The sequence below is a fragment of the Boleophthalmus pectinirostris genome, unplaced genomic scaffold (assembly GCF_026225935.1).
Source record: "Boleophthalmus pectinirostris isolate CB_2022bp ecotype Guang Dong unplaced genomic scaffold, ASM2622593v1 HiC_scaffold_13, whole genome shotgun sequence".
Taxonomy (NCBI): domain Eukaryota; kingdom Metazoa; phylum Chordata; class Actinopteri; order Gobiiformes; family Gobiidae; genus Boleophthalmus; species Boleophthalmus pectinirostris.
The window spans coordinates 5,188,182-5,209,461 of record NW_026571036.1 but is presented as its reverse complement, the minus strand read 5'-3'; the positions used below and the strand labels follow the sequence as shown (position 1 = coordinate 5,209,461).

General features: G+C 42.5%; 1 protein-coding gene across 2 annotated transcripts in view; it reads left to right on the top strand.

Moving 5' to 3' along the window:
• Positions 1-21,280, top strand: part of LOC110173885 (protein eva-1 homolog A) — a 195,952-nt gene that overhangs the window by 105,497 nt on the left and 69,175 nt on the right. The window contains exon 1 of one of the 2 annotated variants that reach the window (XM_055149563.1): positions 3,138-3,250. The exons of the other annotated variant lie outside the window; for it this stretch is intronic. The gene's annotated coding sequence lies outside the window, so the exon portion shown is untranslated. Of the gene's footprint in view, positions 1-3,137; positions 3,251-21,280 lie in introns of those variants that run through there. 2 annotated transcript variants of the gene reach the window in all.

Here is a 21,280-nt window from a genome sequence, read left to right as displayed (position 1 = left end):
TAGTCCTGGTTTAGTCCTGTTTTAGTCCTGGTTTAGTCCTATTTTATTCCTGCTTTAGTCCTGTTTTAGTCCTGGTTTAGTCCTGTTTTAGTCCTGGTTTAGTCCTGTTTTAGTCCTGGTTTAGTTCTGTTTTAGTCCTGGTTTAGTCCTGTTTTAGTCTTGTTTCAGTCCTGTTTCAGTCCTGGTTTAGACCTGTTTCAGTCCTGTTTCAGTCCTGGTTTAGACCAGTTTCAGTCCGGCATCGCAGTGTCAGTCACGTAAACGGGAAACGGTCATTATCCATTTTTTCATTTTGTTCAATTGTTGTATTTTTCGTTTTCTTATTTTTGATTTTATTTTGAAAAACGCATGAAGGACTGACACAGATTTACATGACTTACATTCATCCCGTTCCTTCCTAACAGGGTTCAAAGCTCCAGAAAGTCAATTTAGGACGAGATGGAGTCTGTATGTGAAAAAAAAAGGACTATGGGGAAACATTTGTGTTGTTTCGGTGAGTTGTCGTGTCGTGTGGATGTGTGGTGTGGGGGTTGTGTTAATGCTTTCCAGTCTGCAGTGGTTTCAGTTTTCTCCAACTTCGAAACACAGAGAAGACGAGGAGGAGGAGGAGGAGGAGGAGGAGAGGAGGACGAGGAGGAGGAGGAGGAGGAGGAGGAGGAGGAGGAGGAGGAGGAGGAGGAGGAGGAGGAGGAGGAGGAGGAGGAGGAGGAGGAGGAGGAGGAGGAGGAGGAGGAGGAGGAGGAGGACAGGAGGAGGAGGAGGAGGAGGAGGAGGAGGAGGAGGAGGAGGAGGAGGAGGAGGAGGAGGAGGAGGAGGACGAGGAGGAGGAGGAGGAGGAGGAGGAGGAGGAGGAGGAGGAGGAGGAGGAGGAGGAGGAGGAGGAGGAGGAGGAGGAGGAGGAGGAGGAGGAGGAGGAGGAGGAGGAGGAGGAGGAGGAGGAGGAGGAGGAGGAGGAGGAGGAGGAGAGAGGAGGAGGAGGAGAGGAGGAGGAGGAGGAGGAGGAGGAGGAGGAGGAGGAGGAGGAGGAGGAGGAGGAGGAGGAGGAGGAGGAGGAGGAGGAGGAGGAGGAGGAGGAGGAGGAGGAGGAGGAGGAGGAGAGGAGGAGGAGGAGGAGGAGGAGGAGGAGGAGGAGGAGGAGGAGGAGGAGGAGGAGGAGGAGGAGGAGGAGGAGGAGGAGGAGGAGGAGGAGGGGAGAAGACGAGGAGGAGGAGGTGGAGAGGAGAGGAGGAGGAGGAGGATGACGACATCTATTACGGTGTTTTCTGATCTATGTTATAATGTTGTTTCCCGCTCTAAACTTGGAAACTACCTCTTCATGACATCACAGAGTGGAGCAGAGCATTTTGAGCGATGGAGATGCAGACGGACAGATAGATTAGAGGTGTAACAGTGCATTCATACATCCGTGTGTTCGTGCTGAACCGTTTCTGTACGGGACGTTTGTTTCGGTGCACGAGTGTGTGTTTACATTCTGCCACGACATGTGCAGCTACACGGAGGCTCGGCTCTTTCACATACATACATCCATTTTCTTCCGCTTATCCGGGGTCGGGTCGCGGGGGCAGCAGTCTAAACAGGGACTCCCAGACTTCCTTCACCCCAGACACGTCCTCCAGATCCTCCAGGGGGACCCCGAGTTGTTCCCAGGCCAGTCCAGAGACATTGTCATGGTTCATGTTTTGTAGTGGTTGTAGTTTGTGTTTTATTTTGACATTTGTAGTTCTGAGTTTTACTTCCTGATTGTTTGTTGTTGTTGATGGTTTGCCCCGCCCTAATGTCTCACCTGTGTCTCATTCATGTGTGTGCATTTATAGCCTATGTTCTCGTCTGCCCTTTGTTGGTCCATTGTCTCTGTCCGAGTTTCTCCGTGTCTCTTGTCATGGCAGTTTAGTCCTGCGTTTTGGGTCCTTCCTCTGTTTCCACGTGACAGACATAGTCCTTCCAGCGTGTCCTGGGTCTTGCCCCGGGGCCTCCTCCCGGTGGGACATGCCCGGAACACCTCCCGAGGGAGACGTCCAGGAGGCATTCGGAAAAAGATGACCGAGCCTCAGCTGCTCCTCTCGACGTGGAGGAGCAGCGGCTCTACTCCGAGCTCCTCCCGTGTGACTGAGCTCCTCACCCTGTCTCTAAGGGAGACGCCCAGACACCCTGCGGAGGAAACTCATTTTAAGCGCTTGTATCTGCGATCTCGTCCTTTCGATCATTACTCAGAGCTCACGACCAGAGGTGAGGGGAGGAACGAAGACTGACCGATAAATCGAGATCAGACCGAGACCAGGCCGGGACCAGACCGAGACCAGAGCAGGACTGAGACCGGGACCAGACTGAGACTGAGACCAGAGCGGGACCAGACCAAGACCAGATTGAGACCAGGCCGGAACCAGACCGGAGGCTCAGAGCCCACGGCAGGACCGGAGCTCGAAGCTGAGGCTCGGAGTCAAAAGCTCGGTCCCGGTCTGGTCTCGGTCTGGTCTCAGTTCTGATCTCAGTCACTGTCTGGTCCCGGTCTGGTCTCGGTGTGGTCCCGCTCTGGTCCCGGACCTGGATCAGACCTGGTTCAGTCCAACATCGCAGTCACGGAAGTCACGTAAACGGGAAACGTCCGTTATCCGTTTTTTTTTTTTTTCCATTTTTCATTTAAACACAAAATCGAAAACTGAAAAAACGAATCATTATCTGTTTTTTTTTTTTTTTCATTTTACTTTTGGAGACAAATAACGAAGAAAATTGTTGTTTTTTCGTTTTCTTATTTTTGGTTTTATTTTGAAAAACGAACGAACGAATGACACACGGATTCAACACGATTTAAAACTCCCAAGAATCCATTTCGTGTAATCGAGAAGCTTTAATCCTCCATACACTTTTTTTTTTTTCATGTTTCTTTCCTCTACTCGTTTCACCTCCTCCTCCTTTCTTTCTTTCTCCTCTCCTCCCTCTCCCTCTCTCTCTCCCTATCTCCCCGCCTCTCTCGCGCTCGCCCCACGCCGCTGTCACATTCCAGTCGTCTGTCGCTGCCTTTAACTTTCTCTCCCGCGTCGGCCGAGGCAGCGGCTCCGGAGGCACAGACTCTCTCCGCGCGCAGGACCTGGACACGGATTTCTTAAAGGGACCCGGGACTTGTTTTTGGTGGACTTTAAAGGAGACTTTTTGGCTCCGGAGATTCACGTGAGGCTGAGCGGAGGACGAGGGGGAGTGGACGAGGCGGAGGAGGAGAGTGGGTTTCGGAGGATTTTCGTTTCAGCATGTGCTTGTAAGTGTTGGAAGTGTTGGAAGTGTTGGAGTCGTGTGCTGGGGTTTGTTATCAACTGGTGTGTGGACTGAAGCGGGACTAAAACAGGACTAAAGCAGGACTAAACTAGGACTTAAAGAGAACTAAAACGGGACTGAAAAGCAGGACAAAACCAAGACTGAAACAAGAGTAAAGCAGGACTAAAACAGGACTAAAACTGGACTGAAGCAGGACAAAACCAAGACTGAAAAGCAGGACGGAACCAGGACTAAACTAGGACTGAAACAAGAGTAAAACAGGACTAAAGGTGGACTGAACAGCAGGACTAAACTAGGACTAAAATAGGACTAAAGCAGGACTAAAACAGGACTAAAGCAGGACTAATGCAGGAATAAACTAGGACTGAAGCAGGACTAAACTAGGACTAAAACAAGACTGAAGATGGACAAAACCAGGACTGAAAAGCAAGACTAAACTAGGTCTAAACAAGGACTAAAGCAGGATTAATGCAGGACTAAATCAGGACTAAACTAGGACTAAACTAGGACTAAACCAGGACTAAACTAGGACTAAACCAGGACTAAACTAGGACTAAAGCAGGACTAAACTAGTACTAAACTAGGACTAAACTAGGACTAAAACAAGACTGAAGCTGGACAAAACTAGGACTGAAACAAGAGTAAAGCAGGACTAAAACTGGACTAAAACTGGACTGAAGCAGGACAAAACCAAGACTGAAAAGCAGGACGGAACCAGGACTAAAACAGGACTGAAACAGGACTAAAGCAGGACTAAAACAGGACTAAAGCAGGACTAAACTAGGACTAAAGCACACAAAACTAGGACAAAACCAGGACTGAAAAGCAGGACTAAACCAGGACTAAACTAGGACTAAAACAGGACTAAACTAGGTTTAAAGTAAGACTAAACTAGGATTAAAGCAGGACTAAACTAGTACTAAACTAGGACTAAAGCAGGACTGAAGCAGGACAAAACCAAGACTGAAAAGCAGGACTAAACCAGGACTAAAACAGGAGTAAACCAGGACTGAAACAAGACTTAAACAAGACTGAAACAGGACTGAAGTAGGACTAAAGCAGGACTAAAACAGACTAAACTAGGACTGAAACAAGACTCAAGCAAGACTTAAGCAAGACTGAAACAGGACTGAGACAAGACTAAACCAGGACAGCCAGGACTAAACCAAAGAACTAAAACCAAAACAGGACTAAATTAGGACTAAACTGGGTCTGAAACAGAACTAAAACAGGACTAAACCAGGACTAAACCAGGACTAAACTAGGACTAAAGCAGGACTAAAACAGGACTAAAGCAGGATTAATGCAGGACTAAATCAGGACTAAACTAGGACTAAACTAGTACTAAAGCAGACAAAACTAGGACAAAACCAGGACTGAAAAGCAGGACTAAAACAGGACTAAACTAGGACTAAAACAGGACTAAACTAGGACTAAAGTAAGACTGAAGCTGGACAAAACCAGGACTGAAAAGCAAGACTAAACTAGTACTGAAGGAGGACTAAAAGACAACTAAAGCAGGACTAAACCAGGACTGAAACAAGACTGAAGCAAGACTTAAACAAGACTGAAGACACGGACTGAGACACGACTAAACCAGAACTAAACTTGGAATACACTAGCTGAAACAAGACTAAACCAGGACTCAAAAAATAGGACGAAAACAGGACAAAAATAGTACTAAACCAGGATCGAAAAGCAGGACTAAACAAGGACTAAAACAGGACTAAACCAGGATTGAAACAAGGCTAAACCATGACAATACCAGGACGAAAATAGTACTCAACCAGGACTAAACAAAAAGCTCAAACCAAATCAGGGCTAAACTAGGACTGAAAGAGCAATAAACCAGGACTAAACCTGAACTGAAACAAGACTAAAACAGGACTGAGATAAAACTAAACCAGGACTAATCCTGGACTGAAACAACAATCTAAAACCAAAACAAGGACTAAACTAAGGCTAAAATACGACTAAACAAGGTCTGAACCAGGACTCAACCAGGTCTGAAACAGGACTAAACCAGGACTAAACCAGAGAGAGTTGATGTGAGGTTTTGTTTGGGACTGGACTCTAAACCAGGACTAAACAAAATGTAAAAGAAAAGTAAGACTCAACCAGGTCTGAGAAATAAACCTGGTTTAAATCAGGACTTTTTCAGGTCTGGCACAGTTTAAAACCATGACAAAGACTAAACCAAACCTAAACCAGAGACAATCAGGACTATACTCGGTCTGAACCAGGTCTAATCTGGATTTAAGATGAAACCACCAAGCCAAAACTAGGACTAAAACCGGGACTAAAACCAGAACTGAAATGGACTGAACCAGGACTAAACTAGGACTAATACAAGGACTAAAACAGGATTAAAAAAAGGACTAAACTAGGACTAAAACCGGGACTAAATCAGGAATAAACCACCACTAACCCAAGACTAAACCAGGACTAAAAGCAGGACTAAAACAGGAGTAAACTAGAACTAAACTCAGACTAACACCAGGACTAAAATACAACTAAACTAGGACTAAAACAGCACTAAACTAGGACTAAACCAAGACTAAACCAGGTCTAAAATCAAGGCTAAACTAGGACTAAAACCAGAACAAAATTAGGACTAAACTAGGACTAAAAACAGGACTAAAACAGGACTAAACTCGAACTAAAGCCAGGACTAAAACCAGGAGTAAACTAGAAATAATTCGGCACTAAACCAAGACTCAACTAGGACAAAAACCACTAAACCAAAACCAGGACTGAACTAAGACTAAAACCAGGACTAAAACCAGGTCTAAACCAGGACTAAAACCAGGTCTAAACCAGGACTAAACCAGGACTAAAACAGGACTACACTAAGACTAAATCCAGGACTAAAACGGGACTAAAACCAAGACTAAACTAGTACTAAAACCAGGCTTAAACCAGGATTAAAACAGGACTAAACTAGGACTAAACCAGGATTAAAACAGGACTAAACTTGGACTAAACCAAGACTGAAACAAGACTAAACCAAGACTGAAACAGGACTAAAACCAGGGCTAAACTAGGACTAAACCAGAACTAAAACAGGAATAAACTTGGACTAAAACTAGGACTAAAATCAGGACTAAACTAGGACTAAAACTGGACTAAACCAGGACTAAAACCAGAACTAAACCGGGACTAAACCCGGACTCTCTGGCTCTGTGTTGTGTGTTGTTTACCTTCGTCTCTGGGCTTGTACATCGATGTTTTTCTTTGGGCTGGTTTTGTTTTCAGCGTTTCTCTGGTTCTGCTCAAGGTTTGTTTTTTGTGTTTTTGGAGTTTTGTGAAACATGACTAAATTCACTCAGAAAAAAAAAAACAGACCTTGCTCCACCTGTTCCACCTCGTGATGTCATGCAGTGGAAGTTTTCAAGTTTTCAGCTCCTTTTACCTTTTGTTCAGTAGAAATTGGAACTTTCAGAGCTGAAATTAACAAAATAATTGAGCTTTTAAACACGTTATATCATTGTCCACTTTGTTGTTGTTGGAGTTCATTTTGATTTTTTGCCTGTTTTGTTGCGTCATAGATAAGAATCCAGACTTTCCTGTTCTGTTTTTCAGTCCATTAACCATCCCCAGACTCATTTTGTGGTCAAATTGTGTTTCCTGTGAACTCATGGGTCTTTTAGCGCGGTTATTCGTTATTAAAATATTTGTTATTTATAGAAAACACAGTGGGAATGAGCCGTGAAATGCTCAGAACAAGGCTGTTGTTGATTTATGAAAGCAAAAACTGTGATGTAACAAACCAGAGAAAATTGAAATGGAATGATTTCCGAGGCTCAGAGGCAAAAAATTCGTAAACAAGATTAATGAAAACAGAAAAGAGGAAATAATATAATTACTTTTTTTTTTTTTTTTTGGTTAATATGTGTTGTTTTATGTTCTGGTTTAGTCCTGTTTGAGTCCTGGTTGAGTTCTGGTTTAGTCCTGGGTTAGTCCTGTTTGAGTCCTGGGTTAGTCCTGGTTTAGCCCTGGTTTAGTCCTGGGTTAGTCCTGGTATAGTCCTGGTTTAGTCCTGGGTTAGTCCTGTTTGAGTCCTGGGTTAGTCCTGGTTTAGCCCTGGTTTAGTCCTGGGTTAGTCCTGGTATAGTCCTGGGTTAGTCCTGGGTTAGTCCTGGGTTAGTCCTGTTTGAGTCCTGGTTGAGTTCTGGTTTAGTCCTGGGTTAGTCCTGTTTGAGTCCTGGGTTAGTCCTGGTTTAGTCCTGGTTTAGTCCTGGGTTATAGTCCTGGTTTAGTCCTGGGTTAGTCCTGTTTGAGTCCTGGTTTAGTTCTGATTTGGCTCGGGGTTAGTTTTATTTGAGTCCTGGTTTAGTTTTGGTTGAGTAATGGTTTAGTCCTGGTTTAGTCCTGATTTAGTCCTGGGTTGGACATGTTTGAGTCCTGGGTTAGTCCTGGGTTAGTCCTGGTTTAGTACTGGGTTAGTCCTGGTTTAGCCCTGGTTTAGTCCTGGGTTAGTCCTGTTTGAGTCCTGGTTTAGTTCTGATTTGGCTCGGGGTTAGTCCTGTTGGAGTCTTGGTTTAGTTTTGAGCCCTGGGTTAGTCCTGCTTGAGTCCTGGTTTAATCCTGGTTTAGCCCTAGTTTAGTCCTGTTTGAGTCCTGGTTTAGTCCTGGTTTAGTCCTGATTTAGTCCTGGGTTAGACATGTTTGAGTCCTGGGTTAGTCCTGGGTTAGTCCTGGTTTAGTCCTGGTTTAGCTCTAGGTTAGTCCTGTTAGAGTCCTGGTTTAGTCCTGGTTTAGCTCTAGGTTAGTCCTGTTAGAGTCCTGGTTTAGTCCTGGTTTAGCTCTGCGTTAGTCCTTTTTGAGTCTTGGTTTAGTTCTGGTTTAGCCCTGGGTTAGTCCTTTTTGAGTCCTGTTTGAGTCCTGGTTTAGTTTTGGTTGAGTCCTGGTTTAATCCTGGTTTAGCCCTGGTTTAGTCCTGTTTGAGTCCTGGTTGAGTCTTGGTTTAGTCTTGGTTTAGTCCTGGTTTAGTCGTGGTTTAGCCCTAGTTTAGTCCTGGTTGAGTCTTGGTTTAGTCCTGGGTTAGTCCTGGTTTAGTCCAGTTTTGGAGCTAGTATTTGATCCTAGTTTGGGTTTTTTGAGTTTTTATTTTACTGGAGTTATTGTTCAGTAGATTTCATAGTAAATTTGGCACTGTGGGTGAAGTGTTTTGCCAAAAAGCACAAGAATGTATCGTGTCCAAACCATCAACATTTTGGTTAGTGCATTAATGACTTTACCAAATGAGCCACTGAACTTTATTCAATCCAATTTAAATGAAACTTGAAAACTGTGGCTTTACTTTGGATTTACAACCAAAATATTACATAATTTAAGTACCGTATTTTTTGGACTATAAGGCGCAATATCAATAATGTTTTCATACATAAATTGCACTGGATTATAAGGAGCATTAAGTGAAACAAATGGACGACACTTGTATGTAAACAGGAATAAGTCAATTTTTGTTGTAAAATTCTGCACTCGGCTCCACTTTTCTCATGTTGGACATTTTTCTGATGAGGGTGTCACGGTCAACAGTCAAAACGATCGTCCTTTAAGAGCGTTTGGAAAGAGACAAGTCTTCATTTGTGCTGCTCTGGTGGGAGGGGCCACGTACAGAGACGCTGGAGACGCTGATATGATAAACACCACAGAAAATTAACAAGATTTTAATAGAAAATATAATATAAATATTTTTGTAGAAAATCATCCGAGGGCCAGATTAAAGGTCTTGGAGGGCCGGATGTTTGACACCTCTGATCTAAACGAAAGGCACTTCGAATAAAATATTTAGTCGTTTTTACTCGCAAGCGTTCTCGTGTAAACAGGACACTTTCGGGCCGTTTAATGTTCACACTGGAGTCACATACAAGTCGCATTTAATTGGAAATGTGAACGACCTCGCAAAAAAATCCAAATTGATCATTAAGCCCTGAAGTTTGAACGTTTACTTGTGTCTTTTGAGCTGCACTCAGGCTACGTTCAGACTGCAGGGTTTAACGCTCAATTCCGATTTTTTTGTGAAATCCGATGTTTTCACAAGGTCGTTCACATTTCCAATTAAATGTGACTTGTATGTGACTCCAGTGTGAACGTTAAACGGCCCAAAAGTGTCCCGCATGTGACACTGGAGACACGATGACGTCAACCGCAGCGAGCGTCTCTTTGTTTACAGAAGTTGTTCAAACATGGACGCAGCATCGAGCACCTGGAGATTTTAAAGTTCCTCTCGTACCGGAGCCAGAACATGAACAACTTACTTGTTTTAAGGAGGAGATTGAGGAAGGAGAAGGACGAGGTTTTTTGGTCGTGGTGTTTTTGTGGGACAGCGGCAGCGACGTCCGTTGAAAGGAACGTGTGGATGTGGAGACGGAGCCAAGAGTGGTGAGTGGTGATGTGCTTCACTTCAGTGACACAGAGTTCATTAACAATTTTCGCCTACTTCAGCACAGAATAGTGACGTTTGTGTCTTGTTGATAATGTGTGGGTAGATGAATGCGATTTGACCGTTCACACTGAAGCCACATGTCAAAAGATCAGATATGTATCGGTTTTAGAAGCACATATCCAAGGCTGCGTTCAGACTGCAGCCTGAAGTGACCCAAATCCAATTTTTTGGCCCCTATGTGACCTGGATCTGATCTTTTAATGACAGTCTGAACGACACAGATCCGACACAGATTTTTTCAAATGTGACCCAGGACACTTGGATATGTGCTCCTAAAACCGATACATATCTGATCTTTTGACATGCGACTTCGGTCTGAACGGTCAAATCGCATTCATCCAACTACACGTTATCAACAAGCCACAAACGTCACTATTCTGCGCTGAAGTAGGTGAAAATTGTTAATGAACTCCGTGTCACTGAAGTGAAGCACATCACCACTCACCACTCTTGGCTCCGTCTCCACATCCACACGTTCCTTTCAACGGACGTCGCTGCCGCTGTCCCACAAAACACCACGACCAAAAACCTCATCCTTCTCCTTCTCAATCTCCTCCTTAAAACAAGTAAGTTGTTCATGTTCTGGCTCCGGTACGAGAGGAACTTTAAAATCTCCAGGTGCTCGATGCTGCGTCCATGTTTGGACAACTTCTGTAAACACAGAGACGCTCGCTGCGGTTGACGTCGTCGTGTCTCCAGTGTCACATGTGGGACACTTTCGGGCCGTTTAATGTTCACACTGGAGTCACATACAAGTCGCATTTAATTGGAAATGTGAACGACCTCGAAAAAACATCGGATTTCACAAAAAAATCTGAATTGAGCGTTAAAGCCCTGCAGTCTGAACGTAGCCCAAGTGTCCTGGGTCGCATTTGAAAAAATCGTATCTGTGTCGTTCAGACTCTCATTAAAAGATCAGATCCAGGTCACATCGGTGCCAAAAAATCAGATTTGGGTCACTTCAGGCTGCAGTCTGAACGTCGCCTTAGTTGGTTAAAATCCCGTGATATGTTATAAATTGAGCTCAGCGTGTGAGTCAGGTCGCCGCAAAACCCGCCAATCACTTTGTTGCCATGACAGAAATGATAAATAAAAGGTAACGTGGTGATCTAAAAGTGACGTGGGAGCAGTTAATACCCCGTGGAAGTAAAATATGCTTTGTTTTATTTCACTGTGACACATCAATCCATTAATCCGTTTACATTTTTAATTCCTCTTGCTTATTCTTTGTTGGATCACGGTATCAAAGATTTTTGTGAAGCCCGTATTCAGACTTCGCTGGTCCTTCTCTCTGACGTCGTGTGTTTACTTGTTGCCGCGGCTCTAAGCTTCAAACCCACATTGTGCCCGAGCGCGGCGTCGCCACACCTCGGCGAAACACACAAAGCGGCAGTCATGGGCGCGTGTGAAATGCCCGGACTGTTCCCCCGCTCCGTGCACGCGTCTGGGCTCACACCTACCTCTCCCTGTCAGGTTTAGCCTTTTAGCCTTTAGCCACAATTTGAGTCACTTTGCTTACCGCATTTGCGTCAGTCGTGCCGGTCGTAAGCCGGATTGTATCTGCATTGTTTCACTCGCCACAAACGGTTAAATTGTTTGGGTTAATCCGTGTGTCATTCTTTTATTCGTTTTTCAATATAAAACTAAAAATAAGAAAATGAAAAAACAATTATTTTCTTCATTATTTGTCTCTAAAACGAAAATGGAAAAACAGATAATGATTAGTTTTTTTATTTTTTGATTTTGTGTTTAAATGAAGAATGGAAAAAATTAATAACAGCCGTTTCCCGTTTCTGTGACTTAAATTGTGATGCCAGACTGAACCAGGACTGAACCAGGCCTAAACCAGGACTGAACCAAGACTGAACCAGGACTAAACCAGGACTAAACCAGGACTGAACCAGAACTGAACCAGGACTGAAACAGGACTAAAAGAGGACTAAAAGAGGACAGAAACAGGACTGAACCAGGACTAAACCAGGACTGAAACAGGACTGAAACAGGACTAAAACAGGACTAAAAGAGGACAGAAACAGGACTGAACCAGGACTAAACCAGGACTGAACCAGAACTGAACCAGGACTGAACCAAGATTGAAACAGGACTAAAACAGGACTAAAAGAGGACAGAAACAGGACTGAAACAGGACTGAACAGGTCTAAACCAGAATTAAACCAGGTCTCAGTCCTGGTCTCAGTCCCGGTCTGGTCCCGGTCTGAGTCTTGGTCTCAGTCCCGGTCTGGTCTCGGTCTGGTCCCAGTTTCCTTATCGCCCGACAGTCTACAGCAAGTCCAGGCCAGTCCCGGCACTCCTGGTTCAGTCCTGGTTTAGGACTGAGACCAGGACCGGACCATGACCGGGACCAGAACTGAGACCGGGACTGGGACCAGGACTGAGATCGGTTTAGACCTGGTTCAGTCCTGGTTCAGTCCTGGTTCAGTCCGTCATCGCAGTTTAAGTCACAGAAACGTCTTTTTTCCATTATTCATTTAAACACAAAATTGAAAAAAAAAACCAAAAAAACAATCGTCATCTGTTCAAATTTATTTTCAATTTGTATGAATTTTAAGATAAATTGTACTTAAAAAATCATAGTATATTTATATATGAGTATTTACATAAGAGTTGTAGAAATTAATGTAGTTAATTTTTCCTTTTTAAATGTTTTGACAAGATCTTAGTGTGAATCGTTACGGTCAGAACAGAAAGAATTCAGATTTAAAAGTGCTTCCCGAGTCACAGGCCTCAAGTCCGAGTCAAGTTTCAAGTCACTGACCTTCAAGTCCAAGTCGAGTCCCAAGTCTTAGTCCATTTTTATCAAGTCAAGCCTCAAATCCTAAAAATAGTGACTCAAGTCTGACTCAAGTCCAAGTCACGACTTGCAAGTCTCTTCATCTCTTAGCCTGATTCATCGCAGCATTAGGGTACTTTTTTTATTTAACCAATCGCTGCTATTTAGTCATGACGTATGTAATGCTCCAAATCCCGTAAGAAGAAGGACAATAACATCTTTCCCCTTTGATAAAACTCACCAAACATTCTCTTTGTTCCTGCTTTAAATCCTCGAACTCGGGAATCGTTGGCAACACAGAATGTATGACTCTTCGCTGATTGTCTGGTGTCCGGACTCGCACTTCCGGGGTTTTCGCGAACCGTCTAGTGTATTCTGATTCCTGACTTACTCGCTGGAGAGAAATGAAATTGAGCAAAGGCACTAGGTGGCGCCAGACGTCCCTGTTTACCCGGGACAGTCCCAGGTTTGAGCCCTATGTCCCCTGTCCCATCAGATTTATCCAAAACCAGTGATTTGTCTTAGTTTTATACAAGACATGTCCCTATTTTTGACCAATCTGATCCCTGTCTTGACATTTGTTTCGGTAAAATATAAAAAAGCTGCTTAAAAACAACCAACACACTAAGAAAATGTGACTAAACTGACTCACATTAGTGCCGAGTTCAAAACAATTTTCCATAATCACGCACTCGATTCACAGTTTTTTTTTTTATTATCAACCACCACAAACCAGGGATGTTGCAGTTTTTTATTCTGAAAATCTGGTGACGGACCCAAAACCGAAAAGCTACACAGTTTATCGTTTTGCCGTAGTAAGCGACACAAAACCAATTCTTGACTGAAACTTTTCGCTCTCCTCTGGGTCGCTCCTCCGCCGCGGCTCCGTTTGCCGCGAGCGTCGACCGTCTCCTCCCCCCAAACCACAAGGGACTCTTTGTTAGTCATTTATGAATTAGTGTGTGGTTTTGGAGCGAGGAGCGGAGCATACAAGCCCGGAGCGAAAGGGAACAAGCCCCGCCCACTCTCTCTTTTCATTGGCTGAAAGTGAAGTCGTTATTATTGATAATTAGCCCCCTGGATTTCCGTTAAGGACGAGGGCAAAAGTGCAAGTTGGATCTGTTTTGGAGATATTTGAAAGAATATCTGGCAACGTGACGTCATCTTTGTGGTTATCAAGATAAGGCGACTGGTCAGATGAGATAAGATTGTAATATACGCCTTTGTTTAGCCCATCCCCATTAAATATTTGTGGAATTTATGGGTACGTTTCCCATAAATCTTTACGACAGACTTTTAAAATTTCAAATATTAAGAGTTTAAATGGACAACAGAGACTAAGCCGCTCTGTAGGAATTCAAAAAACATGTTGAAAACCTAAAATTCTGCCAAATATGTTTACCGTATTTTCTGAACTACAAGTCGCACCAGCCAAAAAAATGCTTAATGAAGAAGAAAAGAAAAAAAATTTAAGTTTTTTGCGGGAAAGTCAAGTTCTAGTAATAACACTAAAAGAGAGAACAACAGACTGTTAACATCACATATGAACAGTTCTTCAGATAAACTGTAACATAAACAACAGAACAGAACAAGTTTAACAAACTCTCCATCTCACTCCAAATCACTAAATCCATTCAATTCTTCATCCTCGGTGTCACTTCTGAGCAACTCCACGACCTCCAGAGGTAAACGTTGCGCCGCTTCCTCTTCTGTGTCGCTGTCGTCAGACTCAGCATCAGTTCCAGTTAGAATTATTCGGGTCTTTCTGAATCCCGACAGGATGGTTTCGGTGTCACTGAAGTCCAGGCTTTGTCCATCCATCCAGTGACTTCAGGAAAGTTATGACTTTATTACTTGTTGTAATGTTAAACTGCAGCATTTTCATTCATATTATTCACAGAATTTGTCCTCCACAAAACAGCGCTGTTAATCCAGTTTGAATCATTCTTTAGAAGAAAAAAGGCGAGTGTATTTATCAACACATGCCTGTTTGCAGAGCGCAGGTCAGGGTGAAGCTGCACAGTAGACTCTAGACTCTCTAGACAGAGACTGTACTTCATACTTTATCTCCAGCCTTTTGTGCATTAAAAATCATGTATCTCAAGTGTTCACAAATAATAACAACACAGTTTTGTCTTGCATCTAGACTAAAATACACTGCTCTGATCTTAGGAGTCTCAAAGCAAGTGGTTTTGTTCTAGGAAACAGTTGACGCGAGATGCGCTCACAATTTTCGATCAGAAATTTTAAATCTCAGAAGTTTCTCCTCGTGTCTGTGGGTTTGCACTTTTTGTTGCACATTTTAAAATTGTTTAAGACTGAAAAATCCTGTAGTGTGTTGCAGCCTTTAGTTATTAATATATTTCTTTTATCCACAAATCTGACCTGCTCGTCTAAGTTTAATGTCAGCTGTGGAAACATTTGACCAAAGATGAGGATGTGTATTTATTTATATTTATTTATCTATGTTTCAGAAAGACAATGGAGAAATTTAATGACAAATTGACCTCTGTGGTGTAACTCCATTGATAATCTGCCATCGTTTTGTGAATTTGTCCAATAGAAAGATAGAAAACCAAACTGGACCAACTGAGAGCCTGGTCTTCTGAAAGTCGTACACAAATCCTTCCTCAAATATTAAATTCTTGTGATTCTTGTGACTCCTGGACAAATAAAAGTGAACCTGCTGCCTCCTCACAGCACTTAGACTTAGACTCAGACAAACTTTATGGATGCACAGGGGAAATGAGTTGGACACAGTAGCTCACGCATCAGAATATATTACAAAAACAAAGAGTAAACAAATATTAAAAATGGAAATAAACTAAAAGACAGAATGATTGACAGAAACACAGGCGTATCTGTTGTTGTACGTCTGTATGGAGGATGGAATGACACTGAGCGCTCTTCTGCTGATCCGAGCTTCCTCTGCAGACACGACTTTCATTTGATCCTGATCCTTTTGTCTCCTCAGACTCTGTGCGCTCCTGTGTCTGAATGAAAAACCCTTTAGAATTGTAGAAATCAATATGTCATGACTAACTGTACAGATATGTGGGAAGAACATTTTCCACAGGCCTGGCAGATTTTGACTGACTTCAAAATGTGAAAAACAGAACTCATTCATTTTAAATAGTTTGCAGTGGTCTAAGTTCACTTCTCACTTACATATAACAAGCAGGCAGTAGGTTATACAGCAACGTTAGATTAGATATTAGATAATTAAACTGTAAATTTCTTTCTTGTTGTCATTTTTATAGGTTTTATCTTTTTCTCAAGAGTAAATTTGTATTGGATCTTTGCCATTATTGAATATTTGCTGCTTGCTTTGCTTTGATTGACTACAACGTGAAAAGTAAAGGAACGGAGAAGTTGGAAACGTAAGTAAAAGTAGGGGTGTCAAATTATCGCGTTAATTGAGATGAATTAATTACAGTCATATTTTGCGCGTCATGTTTTTTAATCGCGTTAATCTCATTTTTAATCTCTAACTTTACTGTTTCTGTACACGAGTTCCCCTATTATAAAATCTGTTTTTATGTGTTGATGGGACAACAACACTTCGCTTCCGCAAAGAATTGTAATATTCCGCCCACATCTGCGATAAACCTGCACACGTATGATTTCTGAAAACATCGCGACACACAGAACAGACTCACCTTCAGCATCAACATCCCCCTGTCACAGAAAGAACACTCATATTCCACTGAGTTGTGTCCTTGAGTCCGACAAAAGCTGAACCGCATCAGCACAAGAGCATTTTTTATTTTTTTTCTCAGTTTAGTTTATGCAAATTAGCCATGCGGTTTTAAAGGTTGTATAGAGGATTTTCCAAGGAACGAGAAATCCAGCGACTGTTTGTCCTTTTTCAAATGTTGCGCATGTGTGAAACCACCCCCCCTCCCCTACAGCTCCTACGTAGAAACGCCTCCTCCCGCCTCCTCCTTACGCCAGAAACAGGTTTGTTTACAGCCGGTGCTGCACATGACTTGTAAACAACTAACTACAGTGTTGGTTAGGCAAGACGGAGAAGTGAGGAGCGGGGCGGAAGAGCGGAGGAGCAGGGAGCAGGGAGGAGAGAGGAGAGAGGAGAGGGGAGCGGTGCGCGGAGATTCCGTGCCCGGAGAAGTGAGGAGCAGGGGAAGAGCGGATCGGGCAGCGGGGAGAGGAGCAGGAAAGGGGTGCAGAGAAGGTTGCGCGGAGATTCAGTGCGAATGAACTAGCTACAACACGCAGCAGCAAGCGGACTCTTTCTTTGCCATTGAAAATTACGTTTTCAAGACATAGGATATCGCTTTCGTGTCCTGAAAAACGTTTGTCTAGCTCTTGGAAATAAAGTACGTTTTCATAATAAGCAGAAGTTTCCTGTCCAGGAGTAATTTGTGGACCAGTGCGTCAGTCTTTAGACCCTGCGTCTGCTTCAGTCGCGCCATCGCTGGAATGAATCTTCAAGAATCACCTTAGTTTGGCTTCGCTGCTTTTCCCCTTGTCTTCTTCTTTCAGCGACCTCAAAAACGGACTTTCTTTTGCGGCGAACTGCTCCTGGATTCTTGTCGCCATCGCAACAAACTTTGTGCGAACTGCGAGGAAGATATAGGTCAAAAAAGCCGCTAAGAACTGTTGCGTTGGTGGAGTAAACAGCATCTGTGCGTCTTGCGTCTGTGGACTGCGTGACAGTCGTACGTAAACCACGTACCGGCGGCGCAGGCAAGTCAGTTACGCTAGAAACGTAGGGAGTTTGATTGACAGCCTGTCAGATAACAAGGCAGTGTCGTTATCCGTTATCTGTTGGCAAATGTTTAGCCCCACCACGTCCAGAGTTGATGAATTTTTATTCTCTTTTTTTTGGTCATCATAATTACAAGGCTACTGCATCTCTATAATCTATCACTGACAACTTGAAACAAAAAAAATCCTCCATACAACCTTTAAGTTTGGTTTCTACTTGCACGGAGCTGCATTAAACACATTATAATGTCAAACGCGCTGATGTGGCTTTATTATGGTTTATATGTTAAAGTTGAGTTTATGTATGCAGATTAGTAATTGTAATAACAATGATGATACTTATCATATGAAAATGTTAATGATTAATCGAAAATCAATCGTTAATTATCCTAATGTTTTATTTTATTTGTATTTTCAAATTATTTAGAGTTTGACAAAAGAACACAGCGGAATGTAAATGACTGCATCTGTTAAAGTTTGTTAAACAATAAATGACTTTATACTTTTTTGGTTATATAACAGTATTTTGATCTGCCAAAATAATGTAATAATGAATTTAAATGAAAATACCTCAAGTTGAGGCTTTTCTCTGCAATTTTTGGTGAGATTAAAAAAGAGATTAATTAGATAAATTAATTACAGATATATAATTACATACATACATAATTAATTAATCTCTCAATTTTTTTAATCTCTTGACAGCACTAAGTAAAAGTAATTTATAGTTTTATCATTATTCGTTTCACGTTGTAGTTCTTCTTCTTCACTTGCCGCTTGATCAGTCCGTCGGAAAATAGAGTCCCGCGGTCATTTTGTGGTTATCAAGATAAGGCGACTGGTCAGATGAGATAAGATTGTAATATACGCCTTTGTTTAGCCCATCCCCATTAAATATTTGTGGAATTTATGGGTACGTTTCCCATAAATCTTTACGACAGACTTTTAAAATTTCAAATATTAAGAGTTTAAATGGACAACAGAGACTAAGCCGCTCTGTAATTCTTCCAAATATGCTTACCGTATTTTCTAAACTATAAGTCGTAAAGTAATTTATAGTTTTAAGTAAAAGTAATTTATAGTTTTATCATTATTCGTTTCACTTTGTAGTTCTTCTTCTTCACTTGCCGCTTGATCAGTCCGTGGGAAAATAGAGTCCCCGCGGTCATTTCCGTTGTGATTTTTTTTGGTCTGTTGTGGCTTTTTGTTGCGTTTTCACATTTGTATTTGTTGCGGCGTTTGCGTTTGTTGTGACCCTCTCGGCTTCCGTCGATATGAGTGTCCCGGTTTCTCAGCACGCATGTAAACGGCATATCCCGAATACTGATGTGGCTGGAAACGCACTCAGTTAGTTTATCACAATATGAGAATTCCCTACATCTTTATCCATGTGTCACGTATCAGTTTCTGCAGTGATTCCCAGCGCTGTTAGTTCGTTGCTCGTGCAGCCGGAGCAGATGTGGTGGTCAGAATCTGCTCGCGGGTTCCTCCCATGTTCTCCCTGTAATATGGATGAGTTCCCTTCACATTATACACAGAGCTCTGAACCGCAAGAGCCCCAATACTGTGACACTGTGTACTTCTCCCATGACATTTTACAGATTATGTAAGTTTTTGTTTGGTTTTTTTGTTTTAGCTTTCTTTTGAAGGATATTTTAACATTTTTTTAAGTACAGTACCTAATTTTGTCTGTCTTAAAACCGTATAAAAACAGAAGTAGTTCATTTTAAACTCTTTGCAGTCGTCCAGAGTTCTTCTTCACTCACCTTATGAATTCTGAGCTTCCTAATTATTCACTACGATGAGTTTATGAGAGCTTTTTACAACTTTCAGAGACCAGAGCGGAGTTTTTCTATTACTGTGATAACTAGCATGCTAACAGCGCATCAGCATTTTGTTACTTCTTGGTTCGTAAAGGTTAAAAAACTCTTTACACACACTCAAAAACAAGGATACCCCCAATTTGTGGAGGTTGGTAATAATAAAATTGTAAAGCGAGCGTGTAATTATTAAGGAAATTGTTCTTCAAAGACCGTTCATGACCACTGTTGGGCAAGTTACTTCAAAACTGTAATGTGTTATTTTTATGACTTGTTTCTGTCATTTCAAAGTGATTTGTTACATTATAATATTACTGCATTTAAAATGTAAAACATTACACGACTATTGCAGCACTTTGTTATTCTCACCAAAATAACTGTGTGAAGATGCTGAACTTATATGCGCCGTATATGGACTAAACCAGGACTAAACCAGGACTAAACCTTGGACTAAACCAGAACCAAACCAGGACTAATCTTGGACTAGGACTTGGAATCTAGGAGAGAGAGAACCCCGAGCCTGTGGAGTCGGGTGTCCGCAAAGGTCGATCTGGCATCGGCTGTGGTTCGCAGCGTGGAGTTCTGCGTCGGTCCTTTCGCCCGCACCTGACGGTCTTACGTGGGCGCACCTCCGGGCCCGTCCCGACATTCAGAGCCGTAACGATGGCCTTTCACCGCTGCTGATATAGTGGTGATTTCAGTGAATTTGTATAAAGAAAAACGAAAAACCAACCACTTCAATCCAGGTTAAAAAAGCATTGTAACGCGCGTTACTCAAATTTGTACCAAATAAAATATTTTAAAGATTTTCCTGTAATGTCACATTACTGCGTTACAGCAAAAAGAAATGCATCACAATAATTTGTTACTTTTATAACACGTTACTGTACTGTACTGTACTGGGACGATATTCATTTTTCAAATACATGGGAAAAGTCGTGTACAGGTCCTTCTTTCTCAAAATATGCCAGAAATGTAGCGTATATACTGATGTGTGTGTTTCTATTTGTAGAAGTGCTCTCTCCTCTCTCTGATATATTGCTCCTTAAGTCCCTGGATTCTAAAGGATTCCAAAGGTCGCGGAGTTCAGCCAGAGCCCAAATCCACCAAAGTTCTCCAAACACTGTTAGCATGTCGCTACACTGATAAATGCGAGAGCGATCACATGGCACAGAGAGCTCGGTTTAGTCTGTGGGTGGTAGAATCAAAACTCAAAATGCAGAAAGTCGCTAAGATTTTGTGTAATGGTAAAATACAATATGATATAGATGTTATGTTTGGTGCATTTCACACCGAGGCCTTCAGTAGTGCTCCGTCTGAAACAATCCACGCCTCAAGAACTGTTTAATGGTTATAAAAGCATCTTGTTCTACAGAAAGACGGGGAGGGGTGGTCGTGCCACAACCGTAGTTTTGTGAGGATTCACGAGGTTTGAAGAGACGTGGTCAAGGCGCGGACCACGTGTTGTCAAGGCGGCGGAAAACACTGATATCTGATATCGATCTGATACGAGGGTCCAAGACTGAACCAGGAATGAACCAAGAATAAATCAAGTCTGAACCAGGACTAAAACCAGGACTAAACAAGGATTTAACCAGAACTAAAGAAGGACTTAACCAGGTCTAAAGAAGGACTAAAGAAGGACTAAACCAGGACTACACCAGGTCTAAACCAGGTCTAAACAAGGACTAAACAAGGACTAAACCAGAACTAAAGAAGGACTTAACCAGGAACTAAACAAGGACTAAAACTAAAGGACTAAACCAAGACTAAACCAGGTCTAAACCAGGACTAAACAAGGACTAAACAAGGACTAAACCAGGACTAAACCAAACTAAAAAGGACTAAACCAAGGTCTAAACCAGGACTAAACCAGGACTAAACCAGGACTAAACCAGGTCTAAACCAGGTCTAAACAAGGACTAAACAAGGACTAAACCAAGACTAAACCAGGACTAAACCAGGACTAAACCAGGACTAAACCAAGACTAAACTAGGATAAACCAGGACTAAACCAGGACTAAGCCAGGACTAAACCAGGACTAAGCCAGGACTAAACCAGGTCTAAACCAGGGCTAAACAAGGACTAAACCAGGACTAAACCAGGTCTAAACAAAGGGTAAATAAGGACTAAACCAAGTCTAAACCAAGACTAATGAGACTAAAGTGCTTTGTGTTGCATTTTTTTGTATGAAAATGGCTCTATAAATAAAGTTTGATTGGTTG